The sequence below is a fragment of the Nilaparvata lugens genome, chromosome 4 (genome assembly GCF_014356525.2).
Source record: "Nilaparvata lugens isolate BPH chromosome 4, ASM1435652v1, whole genome shotgun sequence".
Taxonomy (NCBI): Eukaryota; Metazoa; Arthropoda; class Insecta; order Hemiptera; family Delphacidae; genus Nilaparvata; species Nilaparvata lugens.
The window spans coordinates 60,725,789-60,738,679 of NC_052507.1; the positions used below are offsets into that span (position 1 = coordinate 60,725,789).

At 33.6% G+C, this 12,891-nt stretch overlaps 1 long non-coding RNA gene across 1 annotated transcript in view; it reads right to left on the reverse strand.

Moving 5' to 3' along the window:
* Positions 1-565: 565 nt before the first annotated feature.
* LOC111052992 overlaps positions 566-12,891 on the reverse strand; it is a 28,053-nt gene continuing 15,727 nt past the window's right edge. Inside the window, exons 3-6 of the long non-coding RNA XR_002606206.2 lie at positions 8,261-8,395; positions 5,199-5,313; positions 3,850-3,943; positions 566-750 (exon numbers count right to left, since the gene is read on the reverse strand). This is a non-coding gene — a long non-coding RNA (uncharacterized LOC111052992). The remainder of the gene's footprint in view (positions 751-3,849; positions 3,944-5,198; positions 5,314-8,260; positions 8,396-12,891) is intronic.

Genomic DNA, 12,891 nt, shown 5'->3' on the forward strand with positions numbered 1-12,891 from the left:
AATCAAATGGGACAATAGGATGCTGGACTAATATTGTATTATGGTGGAATCCAAAAACCATGGATTTCTCTAAATTGGAATTTTGAAGAATATAATTATCGAATATTCTATTATCATTTTATGGCTGTAATATCTCAAATTCTCCAGTTCCTGTATTCTTGGCAAATAATATTATATAAATTCAGAGACTTAGTTTTCTTGAAACTAAGCCTTCCGAAAACCTACTAAACACAGTCAACTCTGATTATTATTCTTAATACAAACTACGTGCTATTTATCAAGGTGATTGAGTCATGCTTCATGCTTTTCAATAGTATTGAATATAACAACTTGTGCGTCAACATATTATATAATTCAACTTTGGGTGCACTTACTGTTTATAATATCCAAACATAGAAATATATAAACACCAATTTCAATGATCTACGCCAATTATCTATGTAAAAAGTAGAAGAAGATACTCGAAGTTTTGGTTTAACTATCTGAAGATTTTGAAAAACACTTGCTCGACTACAACAACTTCTTCGGGTACAACAGGTAAGTAAGTTCTAAAAAAAGGTAAATGTTCATTTGATTACTATTTTTATTTTACCTATCACTTTTCATATCCATGATGGTTATTTATGTGAAACACTATCCTAATAAAGTGGATATTGTGGCTCTCCAGATGGCTTCTATGAGTTTTCTTGAATGAGATGGTTGACTTGAAGTTGACTGTTGGGTTGACGTCTTTGCAAGATGTAGAGCAAGCTGAAAACAATGAAAATTCATATCATTTACAGACATACCATTTAAGAATACCAGATCATTTTAAACTTGCTTGCTGCACTATTTTCTCTCTACAGTTGGCCTATGAGCAGACAATTTTAAAGTTTTATGTAGCCTACCGTACATTGTATGACCGTTTTCACACCTAGATACTGATTGCCCGCCGAAATTATCTATCTACACCACACCAAGAATGTCCTCCGATTGGCTAATTCTCACCAACAACTAATTCTTAGCCAATTAGAGGACAATTCTGAGTGTCAGTTGACAATAGTTGAGTGTTACGAGGCCGGACCAAAAAGTGGAAATCTGTATAGAATTGTAAAATTACCCAAACAAAAATATGAACTGCCTGAACGTTTATAAGAATTGAATTGGAGTTTCCATAAAGAGTTCAAATTTGAAAACTATATTATATATCCTGATACTCGCTCAAGCCTTCAACCGAATGTATGCTACATTGATTATTAATTCATTTATTCGGTCAAAATCATAAAATATATGGGCCCTATTCATCAAGCAGAGAGTTACAAGAATGTATCTTCTTGAACATGGTTATGATAATTAATAAAAAACTTGTAGTAGGTACCCTTTTATTAAAACATTTTTAAAATTTTAACTGTATGGTAACTTTAAAATGTTTTAATAAAAGGGTAGGCTACTACAAATTTTTATATTGTTTTTATTAATTTGGATAAAGTAGCTCATTAAGTGAAGTGATTTTATGATAATTATTATGGGTTATCTCATAATAATAAGAAGAGATTAAGTTATAATAATATATAAGAATGCATAATATTCTTAAACATAGATATAATATGTTGGGTTATTTTCATGATAAATTTTTGCTTCAAACTTCAAACATCATAATAAGTAGGTAGAGGTACGGTACTGTAATAGGTGAAAAGTTATAGGAAACACATCTTTATTCAAACAAAAGCGAAATATCACCTATGGCCTATATAGAGTAATTTGTACATGAGTAATTAAATAGATCGGAGTAATAAGTGAAAGATTACATTCGAAACATAAATAGATAAGATATAAACAAAAATATAAATCTCAGTACTCTTTTAAATTATTTTGTTAAATGTTTCGGACACTAATGCCATTTTCAAATCATTTTGAAAATGACATTAGTGTCCGAAACATGTGACACAATGATTTAAAAGGGTACTGAGATTTATATGTTTATTTATATTAAAAGATATCCCTGAAGAAAAAATAGAATAGATAAAATATTATCTAGGCCCTGTTTCATAAGAGTTTAGACTTCCAGTTACATAGAAAAAATGCTCCTGTAGGCCTACATTATACGTACGTATAAGTACGTACGTACGGTACTTCAGGTCTATTGATTTATTGCGAAGGTCGTCGTACCGTGGATGTCTAGTATGCGGGATTATTTTTTCTCCAATTATAAGGATAATTAAATTTTCATTTTCATGGAACAAGCCCCTGGTTTTCGAACTACATCACGATAACCACACATCGTATAAAATAGGAATTTTTATTGTATATAGGCATATTGTATGTTTATTTGATGTTGAAGATGATAAACTCTTGCCTGTTGGACAGAAACATGATTTTATTGCGGTACGTGATAACAATTTTCGATGACTCAACAACTCAACTTTGTTATAGTCTAGACACTGTTTTTCCATGTCAAGAATAGGTACCGCAAAGTTATTATAAATTTTTACGTCATGGAAAACAACATCAATTCCAATAACTTACACCAAGTTTTTTTTTAAAAGTACAATGAAAAGAATTTTCTGCTTTATCAGTGCAGAGCCTTTCTGTGATCAGTAATCATCCATTTAAACCATAGAGGAAAGATAGCATTAGCCTGTGCCATATTTTCTCTGTACGGTATGTTAGAAGTAAATACGATATAAAGTAAGATATTACTTTTATCTGGAACACTAGAATTCTAGAATACCTGAACAGAAGTCTCAAAGTTATCATATAGGAATTATATTATTATACAGGAAAAATACTTCACAATATATTTTATGGTACGTGCTAAAAAATTGTGCGCTGTAAGAATATATAACGTATGATTTCCACACAACATCAGTATCAGTGAAAATGACTGGCACTGTGAAAATATAATTCCCATGGATTTTAATTGGAGTACTCCTTCTCAGCCCGAGCAAGAGAGTATGAATAGTCTCATTTGGACTTATGGGAATGATATTCTCTCCGTATGGGACGCGTTCACTGACACTTATATGTGACAATCCAGCTTTGTTGATTCATTACCGTAGTGAAAAAAGATATGGCAGTGGATGTAGAATTTTTGAATGGTTATGAAGTCCATCTTTATCAGATTTCATGATTCATCAACTGCTTTGAAAAATATCAATATTCTATGAAAATATTTAATCAAAACTTCTTCCAAATAAGCTTTAACTTACAGTATAATAAACGTCGCTAAATTTGAGAAAAATATGATGCATGAAACCTATGAAAGACACTTGCTTGTAACCAACTTTATTCAGTTTTTATAATCTTCAAACATTCAATATGCTTAATAAGTGACCCTCACTATATACAGTTTTAAAATAATTCCACAGCCTCCACTGTGCATAGATGACATAAATATAGCTATGTAACTATAAAAATTTAACGTAATTTTTATCTCTTTTCAATTAAATAAATTCAATAACTGCATATAATATCATAAAGGGAGTAAATATTACTTATTTAATCTTTGATAATACTTAGTTTTTTGAGATGGATTTGATGAAACCCATTATTATTAGAAAGATAAAATTTATAAAAATTTCTTTTTTTTTCACCTTTATCAATTGTGATAAAGTACTGAAATGATTCATACTGTGACAGTATTCATTCCTATTGTCTGGACAATATTTTTAGACATTAAACATTTTTAGTTTTTTCAATTTTAAAACATTATTGGAATGCATCCATACATTATAAAAGATTGCAATGAGATTGAAAATTATAATTCTGGTTTAATAAAAGCATTCGATGATTATTGTGACAGAATACTCATAAAATCATTGAAATCATTTTTATGTGACCACAAATTGTTTCTTTCCATGTTCTACTCACTTTATTCTGTGGAATCTCAACCACAACTATGGCCGAGCTCTTTCAAATTAAAGTTGCTGTATTTAGATATCCAGCTGCTCAGTTTCAGGCTCTTCTAAAATCAAAATATAACAATTGAATTGATACATCACACAAAAATCATCTATAGAATAGAATCATTCTCAAACATTTTTAAGCTCAATTAATTGCCTTTTCATTTTCCCAGTATTGGACCCAAGTTGAATTTTATTATTTCTATAGAATTTTTTTGGTTGTTGAATTATTTTATAACAATTAGAAATAATGAGTACCGTATAGGGTCTACTCATCATAGTTTGTAAACCACACTACTTTTTATGATTAGCAAAGAGTAACTGAATTCAACGGTCATTTTTATATACCGTTCAAATGTTTATATACCGTTCATTTTTATAAACATTTGGTACGTTATAATTTTTTAAATCCATATACTGTTGATGGGAAAAGGTATTTTCCAGCTTTACATTAGTGAATTGCATCTTCAAATTCAATATATTTGTCAGATTACTTGTAAAAAACACATTTCAGAAAATTATTTTTTACTTATGCAACGTTTACATTTTTGCATTCTTTCCACTGTTGCAGGTCATTGGAAGTCACCGAACCTGGATTAAAAATTGCAGAAGTTGTTCATATTTACAAATTATCATAAAGTATACAGAAAATCTTACAAACAATCTTGACATTAATGATGTATGGATTTTATTTGCTATTGAAGAACTGAGAAAATTAAAATATTTGTTTCTATATCAGTCTCTATTTTTTTCTGCCGCCTGTCTTTCAACTAAAGTGATTACATCTGTCAAGAGGCAGAAACTTTAATAAATTGAGAATTATCATTATTTATTTTATTCTCAATGGAAATGGTCCATTATTACGCTTGCAATACAAAATATAAGATGAGATACTATATATTATGTATTGTATAAGCACAATTATTGCACTTACATGTAATCACGGTATAAGTGATGCAAAATTAATTTTTCGCTTAAAATTCAGCTAATTAAGTCACGTGGCCGGGAAGTGGTTGTTTGCAGGGCGAGCATGATGTTTCCAGTCGAGGCTTTAGCCGAGACATGCAAGCCCTGCAAGAGACATTCACGACCAAGTAACGTACGATATTTTATGTGAGTCAACTCATATTGTGATTGATAAGTAGTAGGCTTTCGATTTCATGTATTATTGGAGCTTATGGTAAGCCTCCATAGAGTCTCAATTATTTAGGTGAATATAGCAGCTGTATGTCAGTTGATAGCAGCTTACATGACAAATTTCAAAGAGGAATTGAAACAAAATACAGTGCTAGTTTTAATTTTTTATATCCAACCTACCTTTTGGGAAAGTCGATCTTAAAATAATCATGAAAAATATTCTATTATTACTGAATAATCAGCCAAGATCCTTATGATTGACATTCCAATTCCCATTCTCATTCAGATAACGAATCTGCAATCAAAAAAATCATATTTCAATGACAGGAATATTTTGAGAGTAGAGTAGCCTACTTAATGGTTGATAAATGTTTTTGTAGATTATATCATTTTCTAACCATTCCAAAATCATTTGTGCTTACCAAGACCTATAAAATAGGTAACATAGGTGGTCCTGCTAAGACCCACAAATAATAATAATAATAATAATAATAAGGCCCACTAATCTTTCTTGATTGTTGAAAGTTCTGAATCTGATACTCTCAGAATATCTGATAGCATTGAACAAAGTATGAATTAAATTATACAAAATACATAATAGCCCATCAGATTGTTCTATCCTGATCGGATCAACTTATATTGAACATCATTGAACAATAAGATTGTATTCTATACTCCAGAATCAATGTTTATTAGAAGAGCTGCATCATAGTAACTTACACATTAATCGGAAAAGTATTGCACAAAACATTTTTCGCCACACTGCACAGAAAGCAGCTGTTTTCCAGTCCCTACGTAGATCTGAAAGACCTTGTTTGCAGACGACGTCAGAAAGGGTTTCTTTTCCGGTCTAGGCCAGAAAGTTGTCTCTTTCCAGCCGCTTATGGCTGGAAACAACGCGCTAATTATTATTAATAAGTCATCCGCTAGATCGGGCGAGTGTCCACTTTCATAATAAGCTGAAGTCGCCATGATTTTAGTTCCAGTTTCGAATCAAACTAATTCGCTTCGCAACCAGTTTTATTCAATTATTTATTGTTGATTAGTGCATTCCGAATTTTCAAAAATGCTTGAAGATGACTGTGGTATTCCAAGTGAAATTTTAAAAGAATCTGAAATCCTGACTGCAAATCTTCTACCACTAAAATCAAGAGATAGGTACGATAGCTTAACGAGTATTCTTTATTTTGTATTCTTTATTTATTTTGTCAGCAATACCTGTAGTGTGGCGAAAAATATCGTTCGCACCACGGGCAAAAATGTTTTTCCAGCTCTCAATCTTTTCTAGTCCTCGGCCTACGGCCTCGGACTTGAAAACCGATTTCGAGCTGGAAAAATCTCATTTTCTGCTCTAGGTGCGAAATATACTATTTCGCCACACTGCACAGAAAACAGCTGTTTTCCAGTCCCTACGTAGATCTGAAAGACCTTGTTTGCAGACGACGTCAGAAAAGGGTTTCTTTTCCGGGCTAGGCCAGAAAGTTGTCTCTTTCCAGCCGCTCATGGAAGTAATTAATAAGTCATCCGCTAGATCGGGCGAGTGGCCACTTTCATCATCAGCTAAAGTCGCCATGATTTCAGTTCCAGTTTCGAATCAAACTAATTCGCTTCGCAACCAGTTTTTATTATTGATTAGTGCATTCCGAATTTTCAAAAATGCTTGAAGATGACTGTGGTATTCCAAGTGAAATTTTAAAAGAATCTGAAATCCTGACTGCAAATCTTCTAACACTAAAATCAAGAGATAGGTACGATAGCTTAACGAGTATTCTTTATTTTGTATTCTTTAGACTATTTATTTTGTCAGCAATACCTGTAGTGTGGAGAAAAATATCGTTCGCACCACGGGCAAAAATGTTTTTCCAGCTCTCAATCTTTTCTAGTCCTCGGCCTACGGCCTCGGACTTGAAAACCGATTTCGAGCTGGAAAAATCTCATTTTCTGCTCTAGGTGCGAAATATACTATTTGATAATGTCTGTCAAATTGTTTTGGATCCATACAACTTTATGACATTGTGTAACTTAAGTGGGAAGTTGCACCGAACTAAAAAATTTATTCACCAAGCTTTCAGTTTGTATTAAAATTCAAGATGAATAAGAAAATGTAATCTCAAAATCTATGAATTCAGGGCTACTTTCTTGTATCTATAAACTATAATTATAGTACCCTCTGAAATTAATAAAATAATAGAATAAGAATACAAATTATAACTAACATATTACAACTTTGTATCTTTATTCTATTATGTTATTAATTTCAAAGGGTACTATAATTATATTTTATAAATAAAAAATGTAAATCTGGTATTTCAGGTTTTCTTGGTATCATTGAATGCTCCTTGATATTTCAAAATAAGATTCGTACAAGAAGGCATAGATGTGAAGGAAAACATGAAATAATAAAATGAATAATAATGAAATGCATGCGCACTAGACATCTAGCATATTAAAGTTTATACCATTCAGATAATACAAGGTTCAAAGTTTTCATCGGCCAATAAAGAGAACAATTAGGTATTGGATTTTTTACAAAGTTTGAAGTGGACTTCAAATGTCGAACTCTCACAATCCATAATTTGAATATATCACTATAGGCTACTAATTTTTATTTAAGCATTTCGATAGGTATATTTGAAAGTTGAATATTACAAAAATACCAGTATCGTACCCTTATTTTATTTTGACACTTGATAATGGCAAGTTTAGCCAAAACTAGTCGTGCTTGGAATAAAAGAAAATAAGGGTACCGTAGGTACTGGTACTAGTAACCTATTATTTGCTATTATATCACTACCAATTGGGATAATTGAGATCCAACTCCTCGTCCTATAAGTTTTGAATAAATATTATAATCTATCACAAATAATATTTTATATCAAGTGGGCTATAGGTCTATAGGTATATTATAGTAGGCCTATCAGATTTAGGTTTGTACAAATTACAGAGATGTCCTCTGACTTCACTTTACAAGCTTTTTTCGTCCCTCCAGTGCAGTTGTTCTTATTTATTCAATTGACGGGGAGTAGCGTCCCTGGAGTACCTGAGTTAGACTGGACAAGGAGGTTCCTTTCATTTTGAATCCATATTTGAATAATTAATCATGATATTTAATCATATAGTTCCATGAATTGAAGAAAATCATTGAATTCTGAATAATAATTAATTCAATTATTGGTGTGAGTTCAACTTTATTAGTAATTATCAGATAAATGAATCCTAGTTTTAAAAGTGAAGATTCTTACCTTTCAGCTTATGAATAAACAACTCACTTCCAGTTTGATGAGTTTGAACATTCTCAAGTTATTCCTGTGATCATCCCACTGGAATATGGGAAGGCTCCAAGAACTTCAACCCATTGTCATTCCTCGATGTCCTTCCTGCAAAAATGGAATGCAAGATTGATAACTTGATGTATTGAATTTATGAAATTAATAATAAGCAATTAAGAATATTAAGGTGGAAAAAAAATCTCAGTATCACATATTGGGCCCATTGCATGTTACATGTTACATCCACGTTGTGGAACTGAGAATGTATTTTTCAGTTCTATATTAATAAGGAGAAATTTCACAAAATATCGATGTCTAGTGTGAAGTTCAATGAAGAATCTTTCAACAGTATACAGTCTCGAGAATTACAATACAATCAAAGATTTATAGGCTGTAGTAGAGGTGAATTTGTAATACTGTGACAGATATCCATTTGTAATAAAACGATTTCAAATTATTGTCACAACCTCTGATTTATCAAAACATATTATCATAGAGAAACAATAGCGTAAGTAGATATCCCATGGTATAGGGAATTTATGTCGCAACTTTTACTGTTATCTCAAGCCGATTATTGTCAATTTTTACTGTTTTTTTGGGATGAGAGTGTAGGAACGGCACAATTTGAGAGACTACCAGCGTCACACAGCTGCATGGAAAAGAACTACGTGAACTATCTATCGGCTTGGGATAACAGTAAAAGTTGCGACATAAACGCCCTATACCATGGGATATCTACTTACGCTATTGTTTCTCTATGATATTATTTAAGAGAATAATTTGAAAATAACGGTGGAGAATTGGAGCTAGATTTTCAAATGATTCAATAGATAAGTGATTCTGAAAACTCTTTCTTTAAAATTGAAAAAACAGAAAAAAATTTATGCAGATAGAATTTGTTTAAACCAATGACGTGAGTTTCTGTTTATGTATTCTCGAACATTGAAGGAAAGCTATGATATTCAATAAATCAATTGAATGAAATACATAGTATCCAGTATTGATCATCACTAGAAGATTTATTCTCAACTTATGACATTTTGCCTTTGACTGGGCATTATAATTGACAAATCATCACCAATTTAAAATATTGACACAAGACATGAACCCTTGATTGATTGTATTGTCATTGTTTACTGTATACTATCATAGAGAAACGATAGCATAAGTAGATATCCCATGGTATAGGGCGTTTATGTCGCAACTTTTACTGTTATCTCAAGCCGATAGTTCACATAGTTCTTTCCTATGCAGCTGTGTGACGCTGGTAGTCTCTCAAATTGTGCCGTTCATACACTATCACCCCAACAAAAAAGTAAAAATTGACAATAATCGACAGTAATCGGCTTGAGATAACAGTAAAAATTGCGACATAAATTCCCTATACCATGGGATATCTACTTACGCTATTGTTTCTCTATGATAGTATACAGTAAACAATGACAATACAATCAATCAAGGGTTCATGTCTTGTATCAATATTTTAAATTGGAAATGATTTTTCAATTATAATGCCCAGTCAGAGACAAAATTTCATAAGTTGAGAATAAATCTTCTAGTGATGATCAATACTGGACATTCTCAGTGAAGAATCCCCCAGAAAAAGACGCACTCTATCACACACTTGACAAAAAAGAAGGCAACCAATTTGAGGCTGAATCGTGTGGTCATTTCCGCCAACAATGAGAGAGGCTGAGTGTTTTGGGGGGTTGTAGGGGGTGAATAGGGGGGAGACTCGCCCCCCCTGACGTCACAGACTGATGACAGAGGAGTATAGAGAGGCGCCAGTCGGCGATGAAATTGAAAGGATGCGGTCACGTTTCTCAAAAATGAATCAGTTCATCAAGGCTGATGATGATGATGAAATGTTGCACTGTTGCCACAAATAACAGTCTACTGTGGATGGGGTGGGGGCTGGTGATGAGATAAGAGTGCTGATAGATGTGGAGTAGGGCGGGAGTTGGGAGGAGGAGGAGGAGTAGGAGGAGGACGAGGTAGGGTGAGAGTATGAGGTGGAGAAGGAGGAGGAGGAGGAGGTGGAAAAGGAAGAGAAGGAGGAGGAAAAGGAAGTGGTGGAGGAGAAAGATGATATGAAGGTGGTAAAGAAGAAGGGAGCGGGGAAAGTAGGATGAAAAGGGGATGGAGTAAGAGGAGGAGGAGGATGAGGAGAAATGCAGAGAAGTAGGAGGAAAAAAGGAGAAGAAAAGAGAGAGATGATGAATGAGAAATAGGAGAAAGGGGAGGAAGAAGAAGGAGAAGGTGGATTGAGGAACGGGAGGTGAAGGGAGAACAAAAGAGGAGGTGCTGGAGAATAAGAAGAAACTAGAACAAGTAGAAGTTGTTGGAACAGGAAAAAGAGGGGAAGAAGGAATAGAAGAGTGTGTACAGAAAGAAAGAATAGTGGAGTTTAGGATGAGGAACAAAGATGAGAAAATGATTGAGGAGAAAAGGGAGATGATGATGAAGAAGGAGAAGTTGCTGAAGATTTTATTTTTCTTCAGGAAGAAGTGGAAGACAAAAAATGAGTATAAAAAGTGAAAGAAAGTGTAAAACAGATGTGGTGGATAAAGATTTCGGAAGAGTAGATGAAGGACAGCTAGAGAAGAATGATTCGGAAAGAAGAGTGTTGCTATTTTTAGGAAAACAGGAGAAAACTAGTAGTAATCGAGGGAGAAGAATACGAAGAGGAGATGTGAGTAAATGGGTGGTTGAAGAGAAGAAGGGTACAAAGAGAAGAGAGGATGAGGAAGTGGAGGAGCAGGGAAAAAAGGGTGGAGAAGCAGGAGAAGGACAAGAAGAAGAAAGAAGACGAGGACGAAGGACAAGAGTGAGGTGAAGGAGAATGGGAAGGAGGGGGAGGAGGAAGAAAAGGAGGATGTAGAAGAGTAGGAAGAGGAGAAGTATGAAGAGAAAAATCAGGAGGAGGAGGATGAGGATTATGAAGAGGAAGAGGAGAAGAAACAGGAGGATGATGAGAGGAAGAGAAGGAGGAAGTGCAGGAAGAAGAAGCCGAGGAGGAGCAGCAGGAGGAGGAAGAGAAAAGAAAATTAAAGAAAAGCCAGCGGAAAATCGTGGTAGCGAAAGTGAATGGTATCTATGGCAACAGGAGCCGACGACCAGAGAGAGCCATCTTGGGGAGTGTTCCCTCTCCCTCACTCCTCCCTCCACCTCCTCCTGTGGACCCTCCTGCCTGATCAATACCCCAGCATACACTGTTGCCAAGTTTTGCATTCCTCTCAGTTTTGTACAGGACTCCTCCTCGCCTGTGATGGGCCGCCTCAACGGGCTTCATTACATTTGTGTGGTTTCACGCAATTTCGACGCTTTGAAAAACATCTCATCTTAATGATGATCACTGATGAGATGTATTTCAGATAGCATGTTTGTATTTCCCAACGAACTGCAATTTTCCTTTTCAAACTTCAATAAATGTTGGATTTGGATGATTGAATTTCTCACCGAACTGAGTTTTCCTCTTCAAACTTCAATAAATGTCTGATTTTGTCAGTGGTCGTTTAATCATTAACGCTTGATCAGGAAAAAAACCAGGAAAATTTCTTAAAAAGTCGAGATACATTTTGATTTGATCGGGCATTGAAATCAGGAAAAAACCAGGAAGATTTTGAAAAAAGTCGAGAAACATTTTGATTTGATCGGCCATGAAATAAGGAAAAACTCAGGAAAATTTTGAAAACAGCCAAGATTCATTTTGATTCGATCGGTTATTGAAATCATTACAGTATGCAGTGAGAAGGATGATTGATGTCATTATAGTTTTCAACCGTCTGTTCATATTAGTTAGTCTCATTCATTTCCCCGATTTAGTTCATTTCATTCATTCATAGATAAAGAGGGTTTCATTTTTCAATGTTTCAATTGAGATCTGTTGCGTTGGTTTGTTTGTTAGGATCAAACTCTTATGAATAATAACTAGAAATGTTGTACAGAGTCTTGCAATTTTTCAGAGGCCAAAAAGCTCTTTCAGTATCTGATTCTTGATTTTTAGAAAATGACTTCGAAACATCCTGGAAATCTTTACATTCATAATATATTCGATTTGAGAGGAATATACTTCAATTAAATTTCTCATTAGTCTTCTTTCAATATCACTGGGAATGCAGGGTACAAGAACGGACGAAAAGAGATAGTTAACCGATTCTAATATTTCTTTGTAGAAGGATGATTTTTGATGCATCTTTCCTTGGAAATATTCACTGTAGTTTACAGAGAATACTGACATAATATTATATTGTTTCTCTCAGAGAAATAAATTGAGAATTCTCGTCTAACCATTTGAGCTGAGTTCATTTTTCCTGTATCTGAACAGTGGCAAATTTGTTTCATCTATTAAATCATCATCAGACCAATCACGTATTCAATTGTTTTATTTATAATCTTTCATTCATCCCTTTGGAGAAAATTTTCTAAAGAAGGTAATCGATTTCTTTCTCCAATTTTATTGAAGAAAATAATTAATTATTCGAGGCGATAATCAATTCCTTTTTCTAGCTTTGTGAAAAATTATAAGAAGGTAAATCGATCTATTTTTCCAATTTTATTGAAGAAAGTAAACATTTGAGAGATAATCAATTCCTTTTTCTAGT